Below are 26105 nucleotides of genomic sequence, written 5' to 3' on the forward strand. Positions count from 1 at the left end.
CAAGTGCTAAGAAGAAAAATTAAGCAAAGCTAAGCGGACAGAGTAGTTGAAGTTGTTGATAATGGCAGGCCAGGTTATTTAGATCAACCTTCCCACTGAACCAACTAAAAATGCCAGATAAAATTTATTCTTTTTTTTAAGTCTTAAAAGCACTGAAGGTCTCACAAGGTTTATCAGGCCATAACTGAAGGGAAATTGAGAAGCCAGAAAAGTAATCAGAGTACTTCAGCCCTGAAGAAATTTTACAATTCTGACAAATTTGAACTTTTACTTTGATGGCTTCTCAGATAAAGGGAATAAAAAAGCTCGGGGCCCACCCAAGGAGAGGAGTCTGCATTAAACTGGGAAAGCAGTAGCTATACCTTCAGGGTAAGGAAAACTAGAAGAAAATTGACCCTCATTTGGGAATTTCCAACCCATTACATGGGTGGTCCAAAGACCCCAGGTTGTGAAATTAGTTTAGTCTCAGATTGGTAGTTTTCCTAAGCTTTTGACAATACACACACAAGTGTTCTCTGGTGAACAGACACTTCATTAAAGGCCTCAAATCGTCCCTTTAAACATATTCTCAAGGAAAGTGAGCAGCACACAGATATAATCAAGTACACGAAGTGCCAGGAGTAAGAACCAGCAGAAACAGGTGCTTTAAATACCTGTGACTTAAATTATTAAGCAAAAACAATATGCTTTGTTTATATAAAATATAAGGTTGCCATTTTTTTTGCAGGAACCAAGAAACTATTAAAAATAATCTAGACTTCCATTTGACCCAGTGATCCCACTTCTAGGAATATACCCTAAGAAGCCTGAAACACCAATCAGAAAGAATATATGTACCCCCATGTTTGTAGCAGCACTATTTACAATAGCTAAGATCTGGAAACAGCCCAAGTGTCCATCAGTAGATGAATGGATAAAAAAGCTGTGATACATACACACAATGGAGTACTATGCAGCGGTAAGAAGGAAAGATCTCTTATCCTTTGAGACGACATGGAGGGACCTGGAAAGTGTCATCCTAAGCGAAACAAGCCAAACAGAGAAAGACAAGTATCATATGATCTCACTTATTTGTGGAATATAATGAACATAACAGTCTGAGGAATGGGGTAGTCCCAGAGACATGGAAGTGGGGTATAGACTGACAATCCCCAGAAGAGGGGGTGGTGGGGGAGAGATAAACCACAGAACTTATATGCATGTATGCATGAACAATGGACATGGACAACAAAGCTGGGGACAGGGCAGGGAGGGAGAGGGGAATCAGTGGGGGAAAAAGAGAAATATCTGTAACAAAAATAAATAAATTGATTAAATAAAAAAATTTTTAAAAATAAAAATAATCTAGATGTGCCCTGGCCAGGTAGCTCAGTTGGTTAGAGAGTCATCCTGATATATCAAAGTTTCGGGTTAATACCCAGACAGGGCACATACAAGAATCAACCAATGAATGCATGAATGAGTGGACCAATAAATTGATGTTTCTCATCTCTCTCTCTCTCTCTCTCTCTCTCTCAAATCAAGTGAAATAAATTTTAAAAAAGTGGCATGGTTTCAGGTGCTACAGATATTAAGGTAAAAATTGGATGTTAAAAGCAACTTTGTAGTGCCCTGGTCAGTTTGGCTCAGCAGTTAGAGTGTCGGCCTGCGATCCAGAGAGACCCAGGTTCAGTTCCCGCTAAGGGCATGTACCTCGGTTGCAGTTTGTCCCCAGCCCTGGTTGGTCGTGAGGGTGGCAGCCACTCGATGTGTCCCTTTCACATCGATGTTTCTCTCTCTCTCTCTCTCTTTCTCCCCCTCCCACTCTATCTGAACAAAAAATGAAAAAGAAAAATGTCCTCAGGTGAGGATAAAAAAAAAAAGCAACTTTGTAGTAATAAATTTGAAAATATAGATGAAGTGGACAAATCCCTAGAAAACAATAACCTACTAAAAATAACTCGAAAAGAAACATAACATTAGTCATAAAACCATTAAAACAAATCGAATCAGCAACTTAAAAAAAATTAACCACAAAGAAAATTCTGGGTCCAGATATTGTCACTGGCAAGTTCTGCTAAACATTTAAGAAATAATTCCAGTAACATGCAAACTCTTCCAGAGACTAGAAGAGTGATCATTCTTCAGCTCAGATTATGAGCCTAGCCTACCTTTGATACCAAAGCCTGACAAAGAGAATATCGAAAATTCTAGGCCAGTATTCATTTTTAAAATGCTAAATAATAAAATGAATATAAAAGAAACCATATTCTGGTTTTTCCCATAATGGCTTCTTGCACTATTAAATTTTTTCCAAAAACAATTATGGAGGGTCCATACTTTGCTAATCCTTGAACATGTCCTTGGTCTCCCTCTGGGTTTGTCCAATATTGGTTCCAGGCTGATGGAAAAGCAGGGGAAAGTATGCATATTTGGACATTGAGGGGACAGAAAGCTGTTGTAGCTGGAAGGAGCATAATGAATGAGAGGGGAAGGAGCTCAAAATAGAGGCAGGGGCCACAGTGAGATGGGTCTTTCTTACTCTAAGAGGACATTAAGGCGCTGGCCGGAGCGGCTTGGTTGGCTGAGTGTTGTCCCATGCACTAACAGGTCCCTGGTTGGTTCTGGGTCAGGGCACATGCCCCAGTTTCATGCTCAATCCCTAGAAGGATGTATGCAGGGTGATGTTTCTCTCTCTTCCTCTCCCTTTCTTTCTCTAAAAGTCAGTAAAAACACATTTAAAATATAAAAAAGCCAAATAGTTTTTTGAAAAAAAGGGAAAGGGAAATCATGGAAGGACTCCTAATATGTAAAAGAGCCAACTAGGCGAATTCAAAAGCTTCTTTACACTTTTACTGTGTATCTTGGGCAATTCACTGTACCACTCTGTACTTTTGTTGTCACAAGTGTGGGAAGAGAGAAAAAAGAGAAATAATTCAGGAAGGAGATTCAGGAGATGCAGAATTTCCCCCCGTCTTACACCCGCCCTCCAGTAGGTTCCAAAAGAGGAGCTGAAAGATTTCCCCGAAAAGAAGCTAAAAGATGCAATTCCCAGAGACCCCCTTGCACCTTCCACAGAGAGTGCCCGCCTTCAATTCCCGCAGCCAATCAACTGACATTGACCCAAATCAAAGCTCCTCTGCAGGAGTGGAGGGAGGGATCCTGAACTCCCTAGACATTCTCTCCACTCCTCTTTGATGCCTCGCTGGTGGCATGTGTGTGGAACAGAGCAGGACTTCATAACCTGGGGCCTGGCATCAGGGGTCAGAAGTTTCCCTGAAATTGTGTACAAAGATTGGTCTGCATGTATTTTTCTCTGTGGAAAGGATTTGTAGTTCATCAGAGTCTCAAAGGATTGTTTCACTTGCAAAGGACAAAACTCCAATTCAAATTGGCTTGAAAAAGGAGTGATTTGTGGTCTTATATAAATGAAAAGTTGAGGCTAGCCCCAAATTTCAAGCATGTATTCAGGTGCCCACATGATGTCATCAGGAAGGTGTCTCTCTCCCTTTTTTTTAAGAGAATTTATTTTTATTTTTATTGATTTCGGAGAGAGGAAAGGAAAGGGAGAGAGAGAGCGAGAGAGAGAAACATCGATCGGCTGCCTCCTGCACGCCTCCTACTGCGGATTGAGCCTGCAACCCTGGGGAATGTGCCCTGACAGGGAATCAAACCAGTGACCTTCTGGTGCACAGGACGACACTCAACCAACGAACCACACCCACACCAGGACAGGAAGGTCTTGCTTTACATTTCTGAGCCCTGACCTCTTCTGATTGGCTTCATCTTCACTCAGGCTCTCCCCTCCTGGTGGAAGTGTAAGCTTGTGGTTATACTGCCCCCCACCCCCACTTCCCACCCCACCTGGATAATCCAGGTTGCTACTCCATTTTTATTTATTTATTTATTTATCCTCACCCAAGGACATTTTTGCTTTTTGCTTTTTTTGGTACGTGCCCCTAGCAGGAACCAAACCCGGGACTCTCTGGTCCACAGGCTGATGCTCCAATCACTGAGCCAAACTGGCCAGGGCCATTTTGTCCATTTTTGTTCAGATAGAGTGGGAGGGAGAGAGAGGAAGAGAATGTGAGAGAGAGACATCGACGTGAAAGGGACAGATCAACTGGCTACCTCCTGCATGACTCCAACCAGGGACGAAGACAAATTCTGGTGCCCTTGACCAGAATCAAACCCACGACTCATTGGTCCGCGGGCCAACACTCTAACCACTGAGCCAAACGGGCCAGGACACTACCCCATTTAAAAGCCAGCTTGTGAGTACCCTTAATTCCATCAGCAAACTTAATTCCCCTTTACCACCTAATCTGACAAAATCACAGATTCTGGTGAGCCATTATTCTACCTACCAGAGAGGGGGTAAAAGCTGTGGAGCCCCCCCAAAACAGCCATCACAGTCTGACTCCTGGGTTAGAGGAAAGGTCAGGGTTAGGAGGAGCTAGGACATGGTAGGGAAGGGAATTAGCATTTCACTGAACCCATCCTACCTGTAAGACACTATTCTTGGAACTTTGCACACATTACTATTTGCTTTCTATGACATCCCTCTTTAATGTACATGAGCGTCCCTGTTTTACATGTGAGAAAAGAGAAATTGAGAGTGATGGAATGATTTGTGTCACAGTTAGCTGGTGGCAGAGGCAAGATTTGAATTCAGGTCTATTTGCTTCTAAAGGACATTTTAAAAAAAAAACCTTAGGTCTACATACTTAGTATACATGTATATATGTTCATATATATTTCTTTCCTTTTAGAAAATTTTTGTTCAATTGTACAAGTAACATGGATAGATTGTCTTTGCTTTTTAAAAAAAATGTCTTTTTTGATTTTAGAGAGAGAGGAAGGGAAAGGGAGAGAGAGAGAAACATCCATGAGAGAAAACATCGATTGGCCGCCTCCTGCATACCCCATACTGGGGATCAGGCCCATAACCTGGGCATGTGCCCTGACGGGGAACTGAACCAGCGACATCTTGGTACATGGGTCAATGCTCAGCCACTGACCCACACTGACCAGGATGTCTTTGCTTTTTAAAATCAGTAGTACAGATAATGCTCAAGTCCCCTTTGACTACCTCTTTCCACTCTAAGCCTTCATCCTGGCAGTAACCATAGTTATCAGCTTATGGTGAGTCCTTCCAGATCCTTGTCTAAAAGTTTGCATATATATCCAAGAATATCGTGTATGCAGAGTATTGTATAGTAAATGAGTAGTATTGTTTGGAGCAAGCCTGTGAGTGTGTTTTAACATAAATTGGATCACACTGTACATGTTCCCAGCTTGCTTTCTTAACTCAATGATTTGCCTTGGAAATCTATCCAGATCTATTTAAATCACTCTGTACCGTTTCTTTTGAGAGCTGCAATGATATTCTAGAACACTCAGTTTTTTATCCATTCTCCTGTTGCTGGACACGTAGGTTATTTTTGGTTTCTTTGCTCTTACAATCAACGTTACCGCGAACATCTTTGTACATGTTTCCTTGGGTACACGCATGTCTCCTCGGGGTCAATAAGGAGAGGCGGGCATGTGGCCAGATCCATTTTCATTTTAACAAGCACTTCCTATAACTTTCAACTATTGCTATATAATAAATACCAGAAGCTCAGCAACTCCATATGATAATCATGTGTGTCCTGGCCGGGTAGCTCAGTTGGTTGGAGCATTATCCCAAATACCAAAATGTTGTGGGTTCGATTCCTGGTTGGGGTGCATACAGGAGCAACCAATAGGTGTTTCTCTCTCACATCAATGTTTCTCCCCGGCAAGCTTCCTCTCTTAAAAATAACCATAATAACAATCGTGTGCCAACCTACCTAGACTGGCTTGTCTAGTGCTGCCCTGCCAGGGGCTGCAGGTCTGGCTGGCTCAGGGCTGCTCCAGGTTGTTCATTCTGGGGCCCAGGCCGAGGGCAGGTCAGCTAGGACAGAAAGCTGGTCTTGCCCAGAGCAGAGACACGGAGGACTAATGGCAACATGCCAGCCCTCTGAAGTCCTAGACTCAGAATTGACACATTGTTGTTCCCGCCACCCGCCATTGGCCCATGCAGTCACGTGACCCCGCACAGCTGTAAGTGGCCCCCACGCAGTGAGGGGTCCCAGGGTTCACTTCGGCATAGCCCTGCTTTCCCACATCCTCATCAGCACTTAGTTCACCAGTCAGCTTGGTTTTTGCCAATCCTATGGGGGAAATACACATTGACTCCCCCCCCCCAAAAAAAATGCGTTTTGGCTACAAATAGCCAAGGGGCGGCAAGAGAGGAAAACACCGAGTGGAAATCGGAAGAGCCCGCCACTAATGGCTCCCCTGGCAGCTCCCCGTCTTCAAGCTGCTTTCTGCACGCAGATCACGGCTCACTTGTCTGTCCGTGGAACTCGGGACTTGGAGCCATAAAACCCAAGGTCCAAATCCCAGCAGCCGGACAAATCGCCTAATCGCTCCCAACTGCCATGGTTCCCCGGCAGAACGGGGTCAGTAAACTACCTTCCCTCTGCAGGTAGCAAACAGGAAGCTGCTGATCCAGCCCTTCCACTTTGCAGTTAAGTAAACGGACGACCCGTGGGGGATGAGAGTGTGCTGGGCAGTTAGCGCCAGTCCCGCGCAGTCTCGGTCACTTCTACACATGCAAGTAGCAACCCTGGTGAAAACTGGTCTGAGCAAAAAATATATATATATATTTTTAAAAGTCGAGCCTGGTCAGTGTGGCTCAGTGGCTAGAGCATCATCCAGCACACTGAAGGGTTTCAGGCTCCATTCCTGGTCAAGGGCACGTACCTGGGTTGCAATCCCAGTCGTGGGTTGGGGCCTGTGCCGGAGGCAACCAATCCATGTGTCACTTGACTCACATTGATGTTTCTCTCTCTCTCTCTAAAAATCAATGGAGCCCTGGCCAGTTTGGTTCAGCAATTAGAACATCAGCCTGTGGTCCAGAGAGTCCTGGGTTCGGTTCCCACTAGGGGCATATACCTAGGTTGCAGTTTGTCCCCAGCCTCAGTTGGGGCCGTGTGGTGGCAACCACTCGATGTGTCTCTCTCACATCGATGTTTCTCTCTCTCTCTTCCTCCCTCTCTCCCTCCCACTCTGTCTAAAAATAAATGCAAAAAAATGTCCTCGGGTGAGGATAAAAAATAAATAAAAATAAAAATCAGTGGAAAAAATATCCTCGGGTGAGGATTAACAAAAACAAACAAACAAACAAACAAGGTGAGAGAGTGCACACTTCTTGGTTCAGGTAACTGAAAAGTTCACGAATAGTGCCCGCATCAGGAATGGCTGGATCAGGCACTCAAACATTGCTGTCAGGAGCTCGTCTTTCTGTTTCTCCCTCTGCTTTCCTCTGTTTTCCCTTCATTCTCAGGCAGCCTCTTCTGTACTATGGCAGGGTCGCCAGCGTCCTAAGGGAAAATGACCAAACTGAAAAAGAGGCCCCTGGGATAAACAAATTACAAAAGCCACTACCTCTGGGTGGATGCATTTCAAAAAGGCACCCCTGCAACCCCATCCGGGCACAGTCGTGCATCCAAGGTGGAAGGTTTGGCAAGAGGGGCACAGGCTGACTGCAGAGCACACACTGTCTGCACGTGTGCGGGGACTCTGAGTGTAGCGAGATGGTCCCTGGCAGCTCCAGGTTTTATTTCTTCCAGCTCACCAAACCCAGTATTAAGGTAACCCTGGAAAAGGTCCTGAGACTGGTCCTCATTGATCAGGAGAAGAACCTTCTCCTAATCTTCATCCTAGGGATGGGTTAGCTCCACCGAAATCACATAGGATGGACTTAGGCAGCGAGAGCCACAGGACCTTATAGAGCCATCACCAGAAAGAGGAGGAGCTACATGCTGGGCCCACAGGACAATGGATAGCCCCTCCACCTCTGCAAAGAGATTGCAGTCTAATGAGGGAGGAAACAAACAAATAGAATAGAGGCTTGGAAGTTGGATTTGGAAAGGCACAGATGGTATCCAGCTCAACTCTATCTTTTGTTTTCAAGATTTTGTACTCAGGCTAACTAATTATTTAGGATGAATTCATTAATTAATTTGTTAATCCTCACCAGAGGATATTTTTTTCCCATTGATTTCTAGAGAGAGTGGAAGGCAGGGAGGGAGGGGAGAGGAAGAGAGAGAAAACATCAGTGTGAGAGAGACACATTGATTGGTTGCCTCCTGCACAAGCCCCAACTGGGGCCGGGGTCCTGCATCAAACCTGCAACCCAGGTACGTGCCCTTGACTGGGAATCAAACCCGGGACCCTTCAGTGCTTGGGTCAATGCTCTAACCACTGGCAGCACCAGCCAGGGCACAAGGGCACCCTGTTCCCTGTTGTTGTGTTCACCACTATATTCCCTGCTACCAGCACAGAGCTTAATCCATATGTAAGATGAATGAACAAACAAGGGAATGAGTGATTAACAGATAAGGCAAGAGCGATTAGAAATGAAAACAAGATACCACTACGGCAACTTCCCAAAGATCACACATACTCTATTAATTTTTAATGATGAAGTTGTTTTCAAATTGGCCATTACCCATGACACCATGATACACATCTTGGAGTGTAGATTGTATCTACCTGTCTGTTATTATTTTTTTAATCCTCACCTGAGGCTATGTTTATTGATTTGAGAGAGAGAGAGAGGAAGGGGGAGAGAAACATCAATTGATTGCCTCCCACATGCACCCCAACTGGGGATCAAACCCTAGGTATGGCCTGACCAGGAATAAAACCCATAACCTTTTGGAGCACTGGACGACGCTCCAAGCAACTGAGCCACCCGGCCACTTCTCATTAGCAAAACCCTACAGTGAACGCTAAAGCAGATTTTCACACTAACTGTTTTGTTTGGTCCCTTTTGACAAAGCCCATGGGCACAGTGTTAAAGCAGCTCAGTGGTTCTTTTTCCTAACCAACAAATGTTTGAAGGTTCAGCTGACTGCTGGTGAGACTGCAGAGAAACAGATATTCATGCCTGTCCAAGTGTCGGACGTAAACTGCTATCACCCTGTGGACAGAAATTCGGCGACAGACGGCCAGTGTGGAAAAACACTTCCGTGCTCTTAAAGCCTGGGTATCCACCTGGGAGTCCAGCAGAGACTTATATACAAAGAGGTTCACCGTGATATTATAGTGTTGTTGTTTTTTTTAATGTTTTTATTGATTATTTAGAGAGAAGGGAAAGATAGAAACATCGCTGTGAGAAACATTGATTGGCTGCCTCCTGCACGCCCCCTAGTGGAGATGGAGCCCAAAACCCGGGCATGTGCCTTGACTGGGGATTGAACCGGGACCTCTCAGTCCCTGGGACAACAGCTCAAACCACTGAGCCACACTGTCCAGGCTATACCAGTTTGTTTTTGCTTTTTAATGAAATTATGAGGGTATCCAACTACAAGAGATTGGTTAAGTTAACTAACTCAATAGAATATTACGCAGCCACTTAAAATGGCATTTTGAAGAATACGTCTGAGCATGGAAATGCTGGTGAGGTCATGTTCAATGAGCAAAAGCGGAATGCACACATTTGACATGAAGAATGAATGCCACAGTGCTGTTCAAGACTAAGTAGAAACGCACCAACTGTTAAGGAGTGACTGTATTTGAAAGGTGAGAGTATGGAAATTTTTCTTTGCTACTTTTTTTTTTTTAAGACTACTTTTTTTTTTTTTATCCTCACCCGAGGATATTTTTCCATTTTTTGTACAGATAGAATGGGAGGGAGAGAGAGGAAGGGAGAGAGAGTGAGAAACATCGACGTAAAGGGACACATCGAGTGGCTGCCACCCGCACGACCGACCAGGGCCGGGGACAAACTGCAACCGAGGTACGTGCCCTTAGCGGGAACCGAACCCGGGTCTCTCCGGACCGCAGGCCGACGCTCTAACCGCTGAGCCAAACTGGCCAGGGCTAAGACTACTTTTTTAAAAAAGAAATGTATTGATTGATTTCTTTTGAGAGAGAGAGAGAGAGAGAGAGAGAGAGAGAGAGAGAGCGCTATCAGTTTGTTCTTCCACTTCTTTCTGCATTCATTGGTTGATTCCTGTATGTGCCCTGACCAGGGATCTCAGCTGGAACCTTGGCATATGGGGACGACACTCTGACAAACTGAGCCACCCAGCCAGGGCTTTTCCCTGCTTTTCTCATTCTCCACCTGTTCATGATCATCGTGGCATTTGATTCTGCCCACGTCCCAATCCCTGGAACCTGAAAATATGTCGATTTACATGGCAAAGGGGTCTTTGCGAATGTGACTAAATTAAGGCTTTTGAAATGGGAAGATTATCCTGGATTATCTGGTGAGCCCAATGTAATTATAAGGGTCCTTATACGAGGGAACTAGGAGGATCAGAGTCAGAGAGTAAAGTGACAGTGGAAACAGAGATTGGGGTGATGTGAGGCTTCAGCCAAGAAAAGGAGGTGGACTTCTAAAGCCTCCAGAAAAAGCACACTTTTTTTCAACCAGGTAGCCCCATTACAGTCTCTCCTTAAACTTACAACAATTTCCCCCCTTTTTTACTGAATTTATTGGGGTGATATTGGTTAATAAAGTTATATAGGTTCCAGTTGTACGATTCTATAATACATAATCTGTACATTGTATTGTGTGTTCACCACCCCAAGTCAAGTCTCCTTCCATCACCATTAAAATAAAATTTGGGAAGGATCTGCTGGGCAGTTCCAGCTTTGGGTCTTTAAGGTGAGACAGTGGCTAGAGCTGCAATGGAGGAGAGCTAAAGCAGCTGTGAGCTGGCCCAGCCTCTTCAGCGTCAGGGCCTCTCCACGTGGGTTAGTTGAGCTTCCTCCCAGCATGGCAGCCTCAGGGCCGTCAGCTGGCTTATGCAGCCACCAACGGCTCAAGAGCAAATATTCCAGCAAGTAAAGAGGAAGCTGCATCTCTTTTATGACCTAGCCTTGGACTCCACGTGGCATCACTTCCACCACATTCCAGTGGTGGAAAAAGTCACAAAAGCTCTCCCAGTTCCAAGGGAAGTGCTCGTGGAGGAGTGTCAGAGTGTGGGGAGGTGGGGGTGGGGGGAGTGGAGGAGATTGCTGCAGCCATCTTTGGGACACAAGGTCAGCCACACTGACTCAGGGTAAATACAGATGTTTTGGAAATCAGACAGCAAGCAACAACTGTAAAAGTTGAGTGTCTAACTCTGTGTTGTTTTTTTTCAGTGGTTGCCATCTTTCCTCAGAGGGTTAGGGTTTGGGCTGGAGACATGGTGAAGGTCAGAATGGAAGGTAAGGCCTAGGATCTAGCTTAGCACCCACTGTGAGGTTCTTTCTTCCTAGAACTCGTCTCCATCACTGACAATCTTAATCATTTACCAGCAGAGGGGAAGTCAAACAGCAGTTGCTCAGTGTACACGTATCGAACAAAATACATGAACACTCGTGGGTCCTACCTTGAAAGAGTTTTCTGAGCAAACCAAACTACATTAAGTGAAAAATTTTCCTCCTTTTCCCCCATATTTTATTTATCAAAGGTATACCTAGCTGCCCATCAGAATTTCTGATCAGGTTGAGACAAGCAGTTAAAACACGGAGTGGATAAAAAATTATTTGTTAATCCTCACCTGAGGATACTTTTCCCATTGATTTTTAGAGAGAGTGGAAGGGAGGGAGGGGGAGAGAGAGAGAGAAACATTGATGTGAGAGAGTCATATCGATTGGCTACCTCGCACATGCGTGCTGACCAAGGCTGGGGATCGAACCAGCAACTCAGGTATGCAGTCCAACCCAGGACTCTTTGGTGCATGGGCAGATGCTCCAACCACTGACCCACACGAACCAGGGCAAATTTTGTTTTATAACTTGTGGTAAAGAAACTTGATGTTTGGCATAATCCCTACAACACCATCCCAGAGGAAATCTATGATTTACATTTGGTTTTTTGAAACAGTAAACATACCTATTGAGTCTCCATTACCATAGGGGTGCCTGGGTCACCACCACCCTTTCTTAGGTAATATGGTTTCCGGTGCAGTGTAGGCCCCAGTCAATGTTGAAAATGGAAATGAAAAACGGGGCTCAGGGCCCTGGCCAGTGTTGCTTAGTGGTTAGTGCATCGGCCCACAGACCAAAGCACTGTGGGTTTGATTCCCGGTCTAGGGCATATACCTGGGTTGCAGGTTCGGTCCCTGGCTCTGAGGCACCTGTGAGAGGCAATCAACTGATGTGGCTCCCTCCCATTGATGTTTCGCTCTCTCTCCCTCTCCCTCCCTTCCACTCTCAAAAAAAAAAAATCAAGCCCTGGCCAGTTTGGCTCAGCGATTAGAGCGCCCACCTGTGGTCCAGAGAGACCCGGGTTCGGTTCCCGCTAAGGGCATGTACCTTGGTTGCAGTTTGTCCCCGGCCCTGGTTGGTCGTGCGGGTGGCAGCCACTCGATGTGTCCCTTCACATCGATGTTTCTCTCTCTCTCTCTTCCTCTCTCTCCCTCCCTCTCTGTCTGTACAAAATATGGAAAAATGTCCTCGGGTGAGGGAAAAAAAAAATCAATGGGAAAAAATATCCTCAGGTGAGGATTAACAAAAAAATAAAAAGAAGCCCTGGCCGGTTTGGCTCAGCAGTTAGAGCGTCGGCCTGCGGACCAGAGAGTCCAGGGTTGGGTTCCCGCTAGGGGCATGTTCGGAAGGAAGGAAGGAAGGAAGGAAGGAAGGAAGGAAGGAAGGAAGGAAGGAAGGAAGGAAGGAAGGAAGGGAGGGGCTCGGGTTCAGGTTGCTCAGGACTGCTGCTTGAGTCAGGCTTTAGGGAAGTAGCATTGAGGTTTAGTTTTGTGTTTGAGCTAAACCTGGGGCTCCGTTCTGCTGTTCCTTCACTCTCCTGGCCGCTCGCCATCCCTCTGCCAAGCCGGCTTATTTCCTCCCTCAGAAGGGCCAAGCTTGCTGCCCTCTCCGGCCTGCTCTTCAGCCTCCTCTTCCTGGGGCGCTCCCCTGCGCACCCACAGGTCTCATCACTTAGGTCTCATCTTAAAGGATTTTTAAAAATTGGTTTTCAGCCCTGGCCGGCTTGGCTCAGCGGTTAGAGCATCAGCCCGCAGACCCGTGAGTCCTGGGTTCGATTCCAGCCAAGGACACATACCTAGGTTGCGGTTCTTCCCGGCCCTGGTCGGGGTCATGCAGGAGGCAACCAGTTGATGTGTGGATGTGTCCCTCTCACGTCGACGTTTCTCCCTCTCCTTCCCTCTCCCTCTCTCTCTACCTGAAGATAAAGTGGGAAAATATCCTCAGGTGAGGATTAAGTAAATAACAGGCTTTCATTGATTTTAGACAGAGGGGAAGGAGGAGAGAGAGAGAGAGAGAAAGAGAGAGAGAGAGAGAGAGAGAGAGAGAGACACCTCCATTGGCTGCCTCCCGCATGCGCCCTGACCCACCCTCACTGTGACCTGGATTGAGCCTGCCACCAGCATAAGTGTCCTAACCAGGATCGAACCGGGGACCTTTCTGTGCGTGGGACTACGCTCCAACCAACTGAGCCACACCAGCCAGGTTGAGGTCTCATCTCAAAAGCTACCCTCTCCAGGAGGACCCCCTTGAACACCTCCGGTCTGTCACCCCATTGCCCCAGCAGCCCCTGTCCTCCCTAGGGGCCCTCTTATTTCCCTGAAATAGGTCTCCGGGTTACCTCTTCAGGAAGGGCATCTCCATGATGACAGGGACCAGCTCTGTCCTGCTCTCCAGCTGATTCTCGGGCTCCCCAACAGTGCCTGGCACTGATTAGGCCCTCGGTGACACTGCTGGTTGATGGCACCTCATTTCTCCTTCAGTCACACCGACTCCACAGGCGGGGCGACCCATCGCAGGGGGCCTCATGGGTTGGGAAGATACTGAAATTCTCCCGTGTCCCTGCTCTGGCCTCTCCCCACAGACCTTCTAGTAACCAAAAGGTTAACACCGGCCACCGCAAGTCGTCAAGTTCAGGGTGGTTGTAAGGAGTCAATGAGGTGTCCCTGAAGTGCTCAGCACAGCATCAGACCGTGGCAAGAACACAGGACATGCTGGCTGCTCTTATTATTATTGTTTCACCAGTGTCACCATTGACCTTGGGTCCCCGCTCGGCTGGGCTCCTGAGTGCACACGCCTTCACTCCTCCCGTCTCCTAAGCCAAACTGTGGCAGCGCCCAGGTGGGAACCCCAAACCACAGCCCACCTGTTGCTCTCTGGCCTCACCTGTCTCTCCCTTCCTCAGCTGCCCCTCTCTGCGGCTCTCACACCTCTGGGTTAACCAATCCCCACCCACAACTGCTTCTCATGCACCCAGATGTGACCTCACTTGTCCCGTGACCTCCAGGTCTGTCCCCAGCTCTGGCTCATTATGTGTTCCTGCCTGGCTCCCCTCCCCCTCCCTGCATCCCAGCCCCCCTCCTTCCACAGAGGCCTCCACTCCGCCATTTCTGCCTGTGGGGTGGAGGGGCCATGCTTCCCCACCCTGGGGCTCTCAGAATGAGAAGGGGTTATCTTTTCTTTCTCCTCCATGTCCAGAGTGAGTAGCCGGCTCTCTGAGGGGACAAGAAAGAGATGAAGTTTCTGCCCTAATTTCAGAACCTGGAAGGAGATTCAGCGCCCTGGACAGTGGCTGCCTCCTTTCAACCTGCTTCTGGGTTTCTTCTCCCCTTAATTCCAGATGCCATCATCTTTGGTGCCCAAGCCTTTGGGGGTAGTGGACAGGGGCAATGGATGAGACGGGGAGGGCCAGGTGCCCTCTCTGGGGCCTCTACACCTCCCTCCCCCTCCCTGCACCCAAGGTGCCAGGCTGGCTTCACGGTTCTAAATGTATCCGCACCGCTGCCAACACCTGTGGGAGGTGTGAGAACGAGGGAGGCTCTGGGGCCCTGGCCTCTGCCCCTCCCAGGCGCCTCCCCCTCACAGGCCTGGGCCAGGGGCTCTAAGCCAGGGCCCCGCGTCTTCTAGCTCCTTCCAGATGCCCTGTGCGGAGCCCGGGACTCTGGGTTTGGATCCTTTGGGTCCTGCAGAGAGGTTCTCACCCTGCTCCCCATTGCCCCCTTCTCCCCCCACATCACCCTAAAGTTTTGCCTTCTCCTTTCCTCCTGTCCTCTCCAGGCCTCTCTGTCCCCCTTCCTCTCTCCTTCCTCCCCCCACTTTCAGCTCCGGGGTCTGCCCTAGACTAAGCACCTCTGTCCTTCCCTCCATCCTTTCTCCCGGACCTGCCTCGCCTGCCCTCCCGCCTTCATCCCCATCCGCCCCTAGTTCCCCGGGTGGACTTTCTACCACTTTCTCCTCCCGGGCGCTCTCCCCTCCCCTCTTTGCGCCTCTGCCCTCCTCTGCCCTGCTTCTTCTCTCCCTCCCTCTCCTCCCCTTCCCTTCCCCTTCCCTCTTCTTTCTTCCCTTCCCCTTTCCTTCCTCCCTTTTTCCTCCCCCTCCCTTTCCATCCTCCCTCTCGCCCCCTCCCCCACTCTCATCCCTCCCTCCCCTCCCCCACCCATCCTCTCCTTTCTTCTCCCTCCCCGGCCTTCCCCCTCTTCCTCTCCCTCTCCCTCTCCTCGCGGCCTCCCCTCCCCTCCCCGCTCTCCCCCCTCCTCTCCTTCCCGGGCAGCCTCCCCCCTCCCTGCCGCCCTCCCTCCCGCTCCCCCTCCATCATCAGTATTCCGCTCCCGTCTCCGCCGCTCTCGGCTGCTCTCGGTCGCTGCCGCACCGTCCCAGGCGGGGGCCGGGGCCGGGGCCGGGGCCTGGGGGGGGTGGGGTGGGGGGAGAGCGGCGCCGGCGGCCCGCGGAGGGGGCGAAGGAAGGAGGGAAGGCTGGAAGGAAGGAAGCAAGGAAAGAAAGAAGGAAAGAAAGGAAGGCACGAAGGAAGGCGGGCGGCGGGCCGGCGGGCGAGGGCGCCGGGCCGGGCGGCCGGCGGGCGGGCGGGCGAGGAGGCAGAGCGGCCCCCCCATCCCCGCCGCTGCAGCTGCGGAACCCCCTCCCCATCCCGGAGCCGGGGAGGGGGGCGGACACGCGAGACCCGGGCCGGCCGCAGCCCCGCCCCCCGCGCCTCCCCGCAGCGGGCCTCGTACCCCACATCCCCGTGCCTCATTGGGGGGGTCCTCCCCCCGCGGGCCGGGCATGCTGCCCCCCGGAAGGAGCCCCTTTGCTCGCTGTAAGTAGATGCCGAGGGGCGTCGGGCGGGGGCGGGAGGCGGAACCGTGGGGGGCAGGTGGGGGGCATTCTCTAATTAGGGGACAGTGGTCTTAGGCCTCCTCTGGGATGGGGGGGCGGCGGCAGAGGACAGTGGGAGGGGCCTGATGAGCCGGAGCGGGTGGGGGAGGCAGCCAGGTGGGGGTTCTCCGGGCCAGGCGTGTTCTGTGTTGGGGGGTCGCCGCTGTCTGGGGACAGGAAGGGGCTGGGGTGCACGTCCCGCGGTCGCTTCGTATCCAGCTGTGGGATTGAGGATGCAGGCTTGGGGTGGGGGGCTCGCGGCTGTAGGTCTGGGCCCCCCTTTTTGGGGCGGGAGTCCAGGTTCTTCCCCCCCATTGCCCCTCCCACCCTCCACACCGCCGCTGCTTGGGGTGGGGGGGCACTCCAGTGAGAGGGAGGGGGAGAGAGGCGGGCACGGGGTTTCCTTGGTGACCGCGCCTGGCAGGAGCGGTTGCCTTGGCAACCGGGGAGAACCGGGGAGTTTGGGAAGTGAGAATGGGAAAGACGGAGGGGGTGACTGGGGAGCGAGACAACCCCCTCCCCAATCTTCAGCCCTTCTCCCTCTGGGGCCACCCAACCCCTGCTGGTGAGCAGCCGAACCCCCGGCACCTCCCTCTTCCCACGACCCCCTTCCTTGACCCCATTCTGCTCCCAGGCCTTCTATCCTTGGGCACGTGGCTCTCAGGGACCACTACCTTCCTCACACTGTCCTTAGCCCTCTCTTCTTGGGGACCTCCCCTCCCCTTATTTGCAGCCCTCCAGAGCCTTCCCACCCTCACACCTGTTCTTCTAGGACCTTCTAACTGCACCTCACCTTCCCCTCAGGATGCTTTCACCCCCCTAGCTCGGACTGTCCCCTAGATCTCTCCCTCCCTGACCCTCTCTCCAGGAGACCCCAACTTTAGCCTCTCCCTCCCAGCACTCCTCTTCCCTCTCAGGCCCCTCTCTGTCTGGGACCCCCTTCTATGACCTTTCTTCCCCCAGAGCCTCTGTCCCTGCCTTCTCACCCCTGGGACCACCTCCAATTCCAGACCCCCCAATACTAGGGCCCTCCTCCCCGAACCTCTCCTTCTTCAACCCTCAGCTCTTCCAACTCCGGGGCCAGGACCTGAGCTCTGTCCAGGGTGCCGCCCACGTTTGCAAGCCCCCTCTCCCGGGCTCCTCTCAGATCAGGGGCCCAGTCTCTGCCCAGGGTCTGAGTCCCGCAGCCCAGGAGGCCCCCTCGCCCCCCTTCCATCCCCTTTTCCCTGCCACTCCCACCTGGCCCCTCCCTCCCCACCCCCACCTCGCTGCTCCTCCTGAGCGCAGGCCCTGCTTCCTGCAGCCTCAGTCCCCTCTCCCGAGGACACGTTCTCAGGGTGGGGAAATCCCCTGGGGAGAGCCCAGCTGGGAGGGGGAGGGAGCCTCAGGGCTGCCCCTCGGCCCCCTCCCCGCCCCCTCCCCAGCTGGGAGCTGCAGTCGAGACTCCGCAGCGCCCCATTGCTATGCGCCTCACATCCCAAGTCCCGGCCGAGCAGCCGCCAGACAGGAACTCGGGCTCCAGCGGCAGCTGGGAGTAACCAGAGTCGCTTCCCTCCGCGTCCAGGAAGCCGGCGGCATCCTCTCTCTGCAAAAGAAAAACCCCAAAAAAAACAAAAAACAAAAAAACTCTCCCCACCGCCCCAAGACCAGGGCCAGGATCAGCCCCTCCCTCTTCTGTAGCATCTGTCTCCTCACTTTCTCTAACCTGCCTCCTCATCCCCTTCACACCTTCCTCTTGCTCTCCCCTGGGTGTCTCTCATCCTGACTGTCCCAACGCACACTTGAAGGGGGGCCGAGGGTGGGGCCGCAGGGAGGCCCCAGAGACTCTCAGACAAGGCAGGGAAGGTGGGAGTCCGAGCCCAAAGGCACAGTGGGAGTGAGAGAGGGGCCCACTGACACACACACGCACACACGCACACACGTAATTAGGGAGCCAGACACACACAGAGTTACTCACTTAATTTTCAAAAGAAAGGGAGAGTCAGGGAGACAGGGCTACACCATCCGCACACACAGAAGAGCCAGAGTGAGCAGCTGAGGCAGAGACGCGGGGCGGGTGGGGACAGACCCACGGTGCTGGTGACAAGGAGCCGGAGAACACAGGCCGCGAGGCAGGGTGTGTGGAGGCCCAGCGTGATTGCCAGAGGGACCGGGTTAGCCAGAGGCAGAGGGTGGGAGTGTGTGAGAAACACACAGAAGCACGTGTAGGCAGAGGTGTGGAGAGCACACACACATACACGCACATGCACAGTCATTCGTTGGCAGCAGGAGACCCAGATGTGGACTCAGACCCAGTCACACACGTGGCTGCGGCACCCAGTCAGCCGGCAGCCTGCAGGAAGACCTGGAGTCTTTTGCACACTTGGACACACACACACACACCTGGTATGGGGACCTGGAGAGAAAAGGCAGCCCCTCCTGGAGAGAGGTCGACTGGGGACCTCAAACTCACAGACACAAAGCCTCAGAGCTATGTCTGCAACCCAGGTGCAGAGCCCAGCATGAGGGCGCACAAGTGAGCTGGAGGGGCCGGAACGACTGATGAGTGACGCGGGGCATAGATGAGCGAGGATCCGAGGTGCTGGCTGGGGGTGGGGCGAGGGCCAGCCCAGGGGACCGGTGGAGAGAGGCTTGATAGAGACAGGAGGTGCAGGTGATACCTGGCCAGACAGGTGGGGAAGATTGGAGAAATGACAAAGTTCCCAGCAGGCACCACAGCTGAGCAGTGACAGGTGGGGACTGTGGCTGGGGTGGATTTTCACATAAAAATCCATTCTTGTCACTAGAAAAAATGGTTAACTCTGTGGAGATGAGTAAGGAACTTACTGTGTGACCATTTCACAAAGACTGGGTCATTATGGTGTACGCATGAAATGGACATAATGTCATGTCCATCATTTCTCCCCAAAAAATCCAGATTATCAGCTTCTTTGGAAACACCCCCCCCCCCAAGCAGTGGGCCACCAATTCCTGCCCTGCTGTCACCTGCTGGTCCACAGTCTCTGCTGCTTTCTCTTCCCTCTCCACGGAGCAGGTTTTGGGCTCTATCTCTCTCTCCATACTCCTTCCCTCAGTTTCCTTCCAAACTCTGAGTCTTTTCCAGGGGTCCCTGCCCACCCCTCTTCCTCTGTCATCTCCGGGCGGTGTGGTCCTAGCTCCCAGCCGCCCTTGGGGACCAAGCTGCGGAGCACACGCCAGTGCTCCGTGGCCACTGGGCCCCGCCAGCGTTCTGGCCACAGCGGTAGGACACCCCAGTGGTGTAGCCCATCTTCGGCTGGTTGACAGCTTGGTCAGCCACAGAGCCCACACGCTTTCATACTCTTTTCTTTTTGTTTTAATGGATTCTGTTAATTTATAGAGAGGAAGAGAGAGAAACATCGATTTGTTGTTCCCCTTATGCATTCATTAGTTGATTCTTGTATGTGCCCTGACCAGGGATCGAACCCGCAACCTTGGCGTATGGGGACCAACTGAGCTGCCGGGCCAGGGCGGGAGCCCACTCTGGCCCCCGCACAGGTGTGTCAGGTTGCGGACCGCACCCACAGGCAGGCGTGGGCTTCCCTGTGCGGTGGGGCTCGCGTGGAAGTCTATCTGAGTGCAGGTGTCAGAGAGCAGGGGCCAGGGTTCTGATCCTCCAACCGGTGATGGCCTGGGACCCCATCCCAGGGGGCTTCACGTGGTCTCACCACCAGGTCAGGTGGCCGTGCTCAGGCCAACACCAGTCCTCCGCCATCACGGCCGGCACCCTCGTCGGTGCAGGGAGGGTGTCCTCGCCTCCTCCCTGGGGGGTGGAGGAAACAGACTCACTCCCAGGCCAGGAGCCTCCCTTCCCCAATGGAGAGAAGCCCCCTCTCCCATTCCTCCCAGGTCCCTGAGAGCGAGGTGGCTCCACCAGACGGGAGGGGGCAGGACAGTAAGGAGAGTAGCAGGATGTCCCCTGGTTGCCTGGAGACCCACTGTTGTCATGGCAGGCGGAGGTGGAGGGGCTGCACGGGAGGCCCTGGGGGGGCAGGAGTCTGTGGGGGGCGGGGAAGCAGGGCCCAGGTGGGGCAGTTGAACCTGTGTGTGACCCAGATGCAGGTGCGCCTGGGGGCGGGGCCCAGGCTGCTCCCTCCCTGTCTCAGCGGTGCCCCCCACAACCTCTGAGCCCCGGCTCCTGCCCAGGGAGCCGAGCCAAGCCCCAGAGCCCTCCTTCAAGCACTGGCACAAAGGTGGGCGAGCAGAGCCCAGGCACGAACTCGGATTTGCCCTTCCTCTGGCCCAGACCGGGAGCCGGAGAGGCCGGCAGTGAGCTCACGCCACTGAGCTTCCCAGGAGCCGGGCTCTGTGCTGAGCACCCCTGATCACCACCCCTGCCGTGACATATGGGGACACCGAGGCCAGGAAACATGAGGCCCCCTGCAAGTGGCAGAGCTGGGACTGCAGACCCAGGCGCTGGCCTTCCCCAGTGGTGACCCCTGCCTTCCAGAGGGGAAACGGAGGCCCAGAGGGGGGAACGTGCTGGCGCAGTAGCCCCCCACTCCCCCCGTGGAAAGCAGGACTTGCTGACAGTTACAGGAGTTAGATCGGGAATGAGTGTCTCGGAAGAGACGCTGCAGTTGCTGGAGCTGAGGCGCCTGGCCCCTCAGTCTTGGTGATCTTACTCCTCCGGGGGGCAAGGGACACCCCACGGGACGCTCACAGGACTCTCTGCACCTGTGGGGGGTCCAGTCCATGTCCCGCTGGGGGAGGGGCAAAGACCTTTCAGGTGACTGTGCAGCCCCCGCGTCTGTGACGAATGAGTGGTTTTGCTTCAGCCAGAAATGCGGGGTTTGCACATGGGGAGTGGGGCAGGGTGGGGACAGAGTCACGGACTGAGGACAAGGTTTGTTCTTCCAACCCAGGCAGAATAAATGATAGCTTTTCTTGTTGTTAATCCTCACCTGAGGATACTTTTCCATTGATTTTCAGAGAGCAGGAGGGAGGGAGAGGGAGAGAGAAACATTGATGTGAGAGAGACACGTTGATTGGTTGCCTCCTGCAGAACCCCAACCAGGGGCCGGGGATCAAACCTGCAACCCAGGTTCGTGCCCTTGACTGGGACTCAAACCCTCGACCCTTTGGTCCAAGGGCCGACGCTCCAACCACTGAGCCACACTAGCCAGGGCAAATGATAGCTTTTAACATTGCCGTGATTTGGTGCCCAGCACTGAACATGTCACCGTGAATCCCCACCACCCAACTAGGTGTCATCACCTTCACAAGCAGAGCCTGGGGGACAGGAGAGGAACCCCAGAAAGAGAGTGGGAGTTAAAACCCAGGATTCTCACCCTGGCCGGTTTGGCTCAGCGGTGAGAGCGTTGGCCTGCGGTCCAGAGAGACCCGGGTTCGGTTCCTGTAAGGGCACGTACCTCAGTTGCAGTTTGTCCCGGGCCCTGGTTGGTCAGTGCGGGTGGCAGCCACTCGATGTGTCCCTTTCACGTCAATGTTTCTCTCTCTCTCTTCCTCTCTCTCCCTCCCACTGTATCTGAACAAAAAATGGAAAAATGTCCTCGAGTGAGGATAAAAAATAAGAAAAACCCCAGGATTTCCTGACACGAATCTCTTTCCACCTCTCCCCCCTCCCAGGGAGCCGGGGCGATGGCTAAGCACAGTGACAGAATCATTTCATTGAGTTTTCTGTGTGCCGGGCTCTGCGCTCAGCCCAGCACAAGTATCAGACCATGAACCCCGCCACCCTAGGAGGCAGCTTAGCTATTTCCCATTTTATGGATAAGCAAACTAAGGCCGGAGAGGTGATGTCCCCTATCCAAGGCCATATGGCTAGTCACTGTGGCCGTTGAGGTTCCGATGGGTCTGGACCACCCTTAGGCAGAGCAGGAGGGACAGCGGAGGGCCATTCCTTCCTCATCCTGAAGACCCGTGGCTCCTCGCTCCCCACAGTGCGGCTGGGCCAACACCCCCTGGAGATGCTGAGTCTCGCCCCACTGTGACCCACCAACTCCGCATCTGCATGTGCGCAGGTCCCCAGGTGGTCGGGGCTCCCGGTGATGTCTGAGAGACACTGTGCCAGTTCAAGAAGTTTCCGACTTTGTATTACACAGTAGCACCCTCTTTTTAAAAATAAAACAGTGATGTGCCCGCTGAGACAGAAAACACCGCAGCGTTGGAATCCAGGGGACAGCAGGGCAGGGAGGGAGGGAGACGGAGGCAGGCGAGGTCGGACCAGGCCCCTCCCTGCAGAAGCCTTGACATGACCTTGGCAATGGCCTCGGTTTTGAAAATCGCCAATACCCGGCCAGGCCCTACCTCACTCCCAGGCAGATTCAATTCGGGGCGTCAAGCCACGCCCCCCCCCTCAGTCACACAGAGTAGAGGGAGCTTGGAGGGTCAGCTTCCTCCTCACACCTCAAGCCTGCCTGCGTCTGGGTGTCCAGGGCACAGCCTCGACCTCACCCTGCCTCAGCGTGTCCTTCTGTAAAGGGGGGGGGGGCATGTGGCTCCCCGAGCACCTCCCATGACACAGGCATGTCACCCTCACTCAAGTCTGAGTCTCTGGCTTTGATCTCCGGACTCCTGGAGAGTCCTGTGAGCCAAGCAGGTAGGGAGGTGGGTGTCAGAGCAAAGGAGCTCTAGGGACTCAGGCGGAAGCTGTCCCGAGGAGGACGGGGGTTCAGCTGGGACGCTGGTACCAGTGGTTAGAACCACACCGGCTAATACAGTGACCACTATAGCCGCAGCCACGTGTGGCCATTGACATCTAGATTAATGTCAAGGAAATTAACGATTCGGTTCTTCAGTCACTCACCGGGGGCCGGGGGAGGGGCCAGGGCGCAGCAGCCGCACTTGCTGGTGTGGGACACACAGGACACAGGACAGGGACAGGGACAGGGCAGAGAGCATCGCCATGGAGCCAGAGAGCACCAGGCAGTGGGGCTCCCAGACACCAGGGCAGCGGCACGCGGGGTGCTCTCAGGCCTTCCTGCACCCCAACCCCGCCCTCCCTGCCCTAGGTCATAATGTGTCTGTTAGCAATCCCGTTGCTCTGGTGAGGAAACGGGGGGGGGGGGGGGGGGGCCCACGAGGAACCGTTCCCAGCCCCGACTGTCACCACGTCCTGCTTTGCAAAGGAGGAAATGGGATCCCAGTGTTCCGGGCCACCGGGCAGGCCCGGTCTGCCCGCCACTCCTTCCCCGCCCTCCCCTTCCTCTGCGAGCCTGGCCTTCCCTCCCCTGCACCTCCCACACCTCCCAGCGCAGCCTTCGCGAAGTTCTGCTTCCCCGCGTCTTCTCACGCCTTCCCCCGCCCATTCCTGTGGCCCCAGCCGGGCCGCCTCCTCTCCCCCAGAGGGGTCTTTCCAACCCAGAGCTGACCCTGTCCTCCTAGTCACAGTCACAGCCTCCCCACACCCTGCCCTGCAGGCAGGACACCTGTGACTGAGCCGGACCCCACGGGCCCTGACTCCCGCCTGCCTCTCCAGCCAACAGGCCTGGCACAGGGATCCCTCCGCCTCCCCCGTGTCCCTCAAGTCTCAGCTTCCACGTCACCTCCCCTGGGCCAGGGGCAGTGCCCCTCCGATGGCCCAGGGTGTCCCCTGTGCTCGCCCCTCTCACTTAGCCCTTGAACCTTGTCCATGTGGACCACTGACTCCCTGAAGACAAAAAACAAGTCTCACAGTCCCTGCGCAGGGGCGCTGGCTGGCTGATTCTTCATTCAGCACGTATTGACTTGGAGGGGGCGTCCCAGGCACTGCAGACCTCCCCATCTGGGGTGCTCGACTGACGATATGCAGAGAACCAGCCTTGTCCATCGGGGGAGGCCAGACCCCAGGAAGGATGGAAAGAAAGAATAGTGTGCGAGGGGCGGGGACAAAGAAACCTCTGCAGGGTGGCCTTGTAACAGACTGGAACAGAGGCAGAGAGAGCTCCGGGCAGAGGGAACAGCGGAGCAAAGGCCCTGGGTGGGAATGTGGCTGGTGTGTGGAGGAGTCTCCGGAGGCCCTGTGGCTGGAGCAGGGGGCAGGAGCCACTCAGTAAATATTTGTTAAATGAACGTAGAAAGACCAAATAAATGAGCAGTCAGTGCCTCCTCCAAGCAAATCACCCTCTCCAGCTCCACCTCTGCCCCTGGGAAGTGGGTTCTGCTGCTTAGAGGCTGGTGGCCTGGGCAAGCCCTAAGCTGAGCCCGCAGCAACAACTAAGAGGGGCCTGGCAGCCCTTTTCCCGGGGTTCTTCTATCAAATGTTAGGGGCCTGTCCATTCTCAGGACTTTGGGGTTGCTTTTATTTTATTTATTTAAATTTTTAAGAGCTGGATTTGGAATCAAGCAGACCTGGGTGGGTTTTAAAAAAATAATTTTTAGCTCAGCCAGTGGGGCTCAGTGGTTGAGCATCAACCCATGCACCAAGAGGTCACCGGTTCGAGTCCCAGTCAGGGCACATGCCAGGTTGTGGGCCCGATCCCCAATGCGGGGCGGGCAGGAGGTGCCAATCGATGTTCTCTCTCATCGATGTTTCTGTCTCTCCCCCTCTCCCTTCCTCTCTCTAAAATCAATAAAGAAAAAAATATTTCTTTGAGAGAGAGAAGAAGGGAGAGGGAGAGAGAGAGAAACATCAATGTGAGAGTAGAACATTGATAGGCTGCCTCCCACACCCACCCCACTGGGGATCAAGGATCCAATTCAAAACCTAGGCATGTGCTCTGACCAGGAATCAAACAGCCAACCCTTGGGTGCACAGGACGATGCCCAACTAACAACCACGCTGGCCAGGGTGGGTTGCTTTTATTTTGAAAGTATTTAGGACACAGGCTGGCTCAGGGGCTCAGAGGGCCACACATGTGAAGTTGTTTCATCCACCCCTGAAGCCTGTGCTGCCCATACCCTCCCTTCTCCCACCTCAACAGCTCCCGGCCTTGCCCACATGACAGGCATCCAGAGAGAGAAGTGTTCAGCTCTCCCTGGCTTTGATGTCTCACAACCCTCCTGGCTTCAGGCTTCTCTTCCGCCCCAGTCCCTCACAGTCGGGAAGTTCTTCTTTAGATCTAACCTCCATCCCTCTTGCTGTGATGGCAGTCAATTTCATCTTTTCTCTCACCTCCTGAACTTCCCCCAGAAAAATGAGTATGCCTAACAAGAATGTTCCCTGCCTCCCTTTGCTCCTCGCCCCGCCTCCTCTGGATCCCCAAGTTTCCCATCTACCATCTGCCTGAATCTTCTGTCACAGTGCCGAGAGCTCAGAGCTCAGGCTGGGGAGGATGGCAGAGGATGCCTCTGCCTTCCTTGGGTCTCAGCTTGCTCCCTACACTTCTCTCTTCCCCTCCTGCCCCCTGACAGTCTCTCAGTGCCCCCCCCCCCATCTGCCACTTTCTGCGTTTTGCATCTCTTCTCTCTTTGGGGCCTCCTGTGTCGGTCTTGCACCAGGTGTGGGTGGAGAACAGGTGTGCTGATGTTGAGGCCTCTCTCGGGGCATCGGTTAGAGGCACTGTGGTGACCTGGCCAAGTTCTGGGCCTTGGGGTCCAATCCCAGCTGTCTCAGGCAGGCTGTGTGACCCTCGGCCAGTGCCTTCAGCCCTCCGGATCTGCTTTGCCATCTGCAAAATGGACACAAGAACAGTCCCCTTCTCCTAGGGCCATGGGGAGAAGCCAGTGGCCCGAGGCATGGGCCACACTTGGTATGTCACTAAGCACATGACAGGTGTGTGGGAAATGCTTCCTATCACTACTAGGGGCCGTGGCCAGTGGAAGGGTCCCAGAAGGCAGGTCACAGAGCCTCTGCCAGCAGGGGGCGGGGCAGGGTGAGACTGTCACACCCTGTGAAGTGGGGGTGAGGGCAGGGCACCTTAGTGGGGCTTCTTGTGGCTGTCATGATAAGCTTAGGTGTCTCTGAAGCCCCTCTGGTGAGTCTGACGGGGGTGGTGCCTCCTAGCTGTGTGTGTGGCCTTGCCTCTGTGCCTCAGCTTCCCTGTCTGTGAAATGGGACG

The 26105-nt window shown here is 53.2% G+C and overlaps 1 protein-coding gene across 1 annotated transcript in view; it reads left to right on the forward strand.

Annotated features, from left to right (window-relative positions):
* The first annotated feature begins 15590 nt into the window (after positions 1-15590).
* LRRC4B (leucine rich repeat containing 4B) overlaps positions 15591-26105 on the forward strand; it is a 33752-nt gene continuing 23237 nt past the window's right edge. Inside the window, exon 1 of the mRNA XM_036274002.1 lies at positions 15591-16087. The gene's annotated coding sequence lies outside the window, so the exon portion shown is untranslated. The remainder of the gene's footprint in view (positions 16088-26105) is intronic.

Source organism: Molossus molossus, unplaced genomic scaffold (assembly GCF_014108415.1).
Source record: "Molossus molossus isolate mMolMol1 unplaced genomic scaffold, mMolMol1.p scaffold_m16_p_21, whole genome shotgun sequence".
NCBI classification, from domain to species: domain Eukaryota; kingdom Metazoa; phylum Chordata; class Mammalia; order Chiroptera; family Molossidae; genus Molossus; species Molossus molossus.